This window comes from Pristiophorus japonicus, chromosome 9 (genome assembly GCF_044704955.1).
Source record: "Pristiophorus japonicus isolate sPriJap1 chromosome 9, sPriJap1.hap1, whole genome shotgun sequence".
NCBI lineage: Eukaryota > Metazoa > Chordata > Chondrichthyes > Pristiophoridae > Pristiophorus > Pristiophorus japonicus.
Window position 1 is genome coordinate 128660715 of NC_091985.1, and position 5352 is coordinate 128666066.

A 5352-nucleotide genomic window follows, 5' to 3' on the forward strand; every position below is an offset into this window, starting at 1 on the left:
ATACAGGAGCCTCTTCCAATGCTGGGACAGAGACAGGTGTGTCTACCCTTGCTGGGACAGTGACAGGAGCCTCTCCCCTTGCTGGGACAGGGGAAGGAGCCTCTTCCCCTTCTGGGACAGGGACAGGAGCCTCTCTCCCTGCTGAGAAAGGGACAGGAGCCTCTCCCCCTGCTGGGACAGGGTCAGAAGCCTCTCCCCCTGCTGGAAAAGCAGGCTCTCCCTCTGCTGGTATAGGGACAAGAGCCCCTCTCTCTGCTGGGACAGGGACTGGAGCCTCTCCCCCTGCTGGGACATGGGTCGGAGCCTCTCCCCCTGCAGGAAAAGGAGCCACTCCCTCTGCTGGGACAGGGAGAGGAGTCACTCCCCCTGATGCGACAGGAGCCTCTCCCCTTGCCGGGACAGTGATGGGAGCCTCTCCCCCTGCTGGGACAGGAGCCTCTCCCCCTGCTGGGACAGGGACAGGAGTCACTCCCCCTGCTGCGACATGAGCCTCTCCCCTGCTGGGTCAGAGACATGAGCCTCTCCCTCTGCTGGGACAGGGACAGGCACCCGTCCCCCTGCTCGGACAGGGACAGTGGCCTCTCCCACTGGTGGGACAGGGACAGGAGCCTCTCCCCCTGCTGGTTCGGGGAAATGAGCCTCACCCTCTGCTGGGACAGGAGCCTCCCCCTCTGCTGGGACAGGAGTGTCTCCCTCTTCAGGGACAGAGACGAGTCTCTTCCCCTGCTGGGACAGGAGCCTCTTCCCCTGCTTGGACAGGAGCCTCTCTCTCTGCTGGGATAAGGAAAGGAGCCTCTCGCCCTGCTGAGACAGGTGCCTCCCGCCCTGCTGGGACAGGGACAGTAGCCTCCCGCCCTGCTGGGATCGGGACAGTAGTCACTCCACCTGCTGGGACAGGAGCCTCTCCCTCTGCTGGGACAAGGACAGGAGTCACTCCCACTGCTGGGACAGGAGCCTCACCCCTGCTGGCACAGGGACTTGAGTCCCTCCCCTGCTGGGACAGGGACAGGAGCCTCTCCCCATGATGGTACAGGAGCTGCACCCCCTGCTGGGACAGGTGCCTCTTACCCTGCTGGGACAGTGAAAGATGCCTCTCCCCCTGCTGGGACAGGGTTAGCAGTCACTCCCCCTGCAGGGACAAGAGCCTCTCCCCTGCTGTGACAGGGATTGGAAGCTCTCCCCCTGCTGCGACAGTGACAGGAGCCTCTTCCCCTACTGGGACAGGGACAGGAGCCTCTCCGGCTGCTGGGACAGGAGTCACTCCCCCTGCTAGGACACGAGCCTCTCCCCCTGCTGGGACAGGGACAGGAGCCTCTCCCTCTGCTGGGACATGGACAGGAGCCTCTCCCTCTGCTGGGACATGGACAGGAGCCTCTCCCTCTGCTGGGACATGGACAGGAGCCTCTCCCCCTGCTGGGACATGGACAGGAGCCTCTCCCCCTGCTGGGAGATGGACAGGAGCATCTCCCCCTGCTGGGAGATGGACAGGAGCATCTCCCCCTGCTGGGAGATGGACAGGAGCCTCTCCCCCTGCTGGGACAGGGACGGGCCTCTCCCCCTGTTGGGACAGGAGCCTCTCCCCCTGCTGGGACATGGACAGGAGCCTCTCCCCCTGCTGGGACATGGACAGGAGCCTCTCCCCCTGCTGGGACATGGACAGGAGCCTCTCCCCCTGCTGGGACATGGACAGGAGCCTCTCCCCCTGCTGGGACATGGACAGGAGCATCTCCCCCTGCTGGGACATGGACAGGAGCTTCTCCCCCTGCTGGGACATGGACAGGAGCCACTCCCCCTGCTGGGACAGGGACAGGAGCCTCTCCCCCTACTGGGACGGGGACTGAAGCCTCTCCTCCTGCTGGGACAAGGACATGAGCCTCTCCCCCTGCTGGGACAGGGACAGCAGCCTCTCCCTCTGCTGGGAAAGGGACAGGAGCCTCTCCCTCTGCTGGGATAGGGACAGGTGCCTCTCCCTCTGCTGGGGCAGGGACAGGAGCCTCTCCCCCTGCTGGGACAGGGACAGGAGGCTCTCACCCTGCTGGGACACAGACAGGAGCCTCTTCCCCTGCTGGGACAGGAGCCTCTCTCCCTGCTGGGACAGGGACAGGAGCCTCTCCCTCTGCTGGGACACAGACAGGAGCCTCTTCCCCTGCTGGGTCAGTAGCCTCTCCCCCTGCTGTGACAGGGACAGGAGCGTCTCCCTCTGCTGGGACAGGAGCCTCTCCCTCTGCTGGGACACAGATAGGAGCCTCTTCGCCTGCTGGGACAGGTGCCTCTTCCCCTGCTGGGACAGGAGCGTCACCTTCTGCTGGGACAGTGACAGCAGCCTGTCCCCCTCCTGGGACAGGAGCTTCACCCCCTGCTGGGACAGGGACAGGAGCCTCTCCCACTGCTGGGACAGGGACAGTGGCCACTTCCTCTGGTGGGACAGGGGCCTCACCCCCTGCTGGGACAGGGACAGGAGCCCGTTCCCCTGCTGGGAAAGGGACAGTGGCCACTTCCTCTGGTGGGACAGGGACAGGAGCCTCTCCCCCTGCTGGGTCGGGGACATGAGCCGCTCCCTCTTATGGGACAGGAGCCTCTCCCTCTGCTGGGACAGGGACAGTAGTCTCCCCCCCTGCTGGGACAGGGACAGGAGCCTCTCCGTCTGCTGGGACAGGAGTCTCTCCCTCTGCTGGGACAGGGACAGGAGCCTCTCCCCCTGCTGGGACATGGACAGGAGCCTCTCCCCCTGCTGGGACATGGACAGGAGCCTCTCCCCCTGCTGGGACAGGGACAGGTGCCTCTCCCTCTGCTGGGACAGGGACAGGAGCCTCTCCCTCTGCTGGGACAGGGACAGGAGCCTCTCCCACTGCTGGGACAGGGACAGGAGCCTCTCCCCCTGCTGGGATAGGGATAGCAGCCATTCCACCTGCTGGGACAGGAGCCTCTCACCCTGCTGGGACAGGGACAGGAGTCACTCCCCCTGCTGGGACAGAAGCCTCACCCCCTGCTGGGACAGGGACGTGAGCCCCTCCCCTGCTGGGACAGGGACAGGAGCCTCTCCCCCTGCTGGGACAGGCGCCTCTCCCCCTGCTGGGACAGTGAAGGTGCCTCTCCCCCTGCTGGGACAGGGACAGCAGTCACTCCCCCTGCTGGGGAGCCTCTCCCCATGATGGGACAGGAGCCGCACCCCCTGCTGGGACAGGCGCCTCTCCCCCTGCTGGGACAGTGAAGGTGCCTCTCCCCTGCTGGGACAGGGACAGCAGTCACTCCTCCTGCTGAGACAGGAGCCTCTTCCCCTGCTGGGACAGGGACAAGGGCCTCTCCCCCTGTTGGGACAAGAGCCTGTCCCCCTGCTGGGACAGGGCAGGAGCCTCTCCCCCTGCTGGGATCGTGACTGGAGCCTCTCCTCCTGCTGGGACAAGGACAGGAGTCACTCCCCCTGCTGTGCCAGGAGCCTCTCCCCCTTTTGGGATAGGAGCCTGTCCCTGTTCTGGGACAGATACAGGAGCCTCTCCCCCTGCTGGGACAGGGCAGGAGCCTCTCCCCCTGCTGGGACAGGGACTGGAGCTTCTCCTCCTGCTGGGACAGGGACAGGAGCCTCTCCCCCTGCTGGGACAGTGACAGAGCCTCACCCCGTGATGGGACAGGCACATGAGCCTCTCCTCCTGCTGGGACAGGGACAGTGGCCTCTCCCCCTGCTGGGACAGGGACAGGGACAGGAGCATCACCCCCTGCTGGGAGAGGGACAGGAGCCTCACCACCTGCTGGGACAGGGACAGGAGCCTCTCCCCCTGCTGGGATAGGGACTGGAGCCTCTCCTCCTGCTGGGACAAGAACAGAAGTCACTCCCCCTGCTGTGCCAGTAGCCTCTCCCCCTTTTGGGATAGGAGCCTGTCCCTGTTCTGGGACAGAGACAGGAGCCTCTTCCAATGCTGGGACAGAGACAGGTGTGTCTACCCTTGCTGGGACAGTGACAGGAGCCTCTCCCTCTGCTGGGAAATTGACAGTAGCCTCTCTCCCTGCTGGGACAGGAACAGGACCCTCTCCATCCTGCTGGGACAGGGAGAGTAGCCTCTCCACCCTGCTGGGACAGGGACAGGAGCCACTCTGCCTACTGGGACAGGGACTGGAGTCACTCCAAGTGCTGAGACAGGAGCCTCACCCCTTGCTTGTACAGGGACATGAGCCTCGCCCCTGCAGGGACAGGGGCCTCCTCCCCCTGCTAGGACAGGAGCCTCACCCTCTGCTGGGACAGGGACAGGAGCCCGTCCCCCTTCTGGGACAAGTACAGTGGCCAATCCTTCTGGTGGGACAGGGACAGGAGCCTCTCCCCCTGCTGGGTCGGGTACATGAGCCTCTCCCTCTGCTGGGACAGGAGCCTCTTCCCCTGCTGGGACAGGAGCCTCTTCCCCTGCTGGGACAGGAGCCTCTTCCCCTGCTGGGACAGGAGCCTCTTCCCCTGCTGGGAGAGGAGACTCTTCCCCTGCTGGGACAGGAGACTCTTCCCCTGCTGGGACAGGAGACTCTTCCTCTGCTGGGACAGGAGACTCTTCCTCTGCTGGGACAGGAGCCTCGTCCCCTGCCGGGACAGGAGCCTCGTCCCCTGCTGATCCAGGAGCCTCGTCCCCTGCTGATCCAGGAGCCTCGTCCCCTGCTGGGACAGGAGACTCTTCCCATGCTGGGACAGGAGCCTCACCTTCGGCTGGGACAGGGACAGGAGCCTGTCCCCCTCCTGGGACAGGAGCTTCACCCCCTGCTGGGACAGGGACAGGAGCCTCTCCCCCTGCTGGGACAGGCACAGGAGCCTCTCCCCGTGCTTGGACAGGGAATGGAGCCTCTCCCACTACTGGGACAGGGATTGAAAACTCTCCCACTGCTGGGACAGGGACAGGAGCCTCTCCCTCTGCTGGGACAGGGACAGTCGCCTCTCCCACTGCTGGGACAGGAACAGGAGCCTCTCCCACTGCTGGGACAGGGAGAATAGCCTCTCACCCTGCTGGGATTGGGACAGCAGCCACTCCCCCTGCTGGGACAGGAGCCTCTCCCCCTGCTGGGGCAGGGACAGGAGTCTCTCCCTCTGCTGGGACAGGGACAGTCACCTCTCCCACTGCTGGGACAGGGATATTAGCCCCTCCCCTGCTGGGACGTGGACAGGAGCATCTCCCCCTGCTGGGACAGGAGCCTCTCCCCATGATGTGACAGGAGCTGCACCCCCTGCTGGGACAGGTGCCTCTTCCCCTGCTGGGACAGTGAAAGATGCCTCTCCCCCTGCTGGGACAGGGACAGCAGTCACTCCCCCTGCTGCGATTGGAGACTCTCCCCTGCTGGGACAGGGACAGGAGCCTCTCCCTCTGCTGGGACAGGGACAGT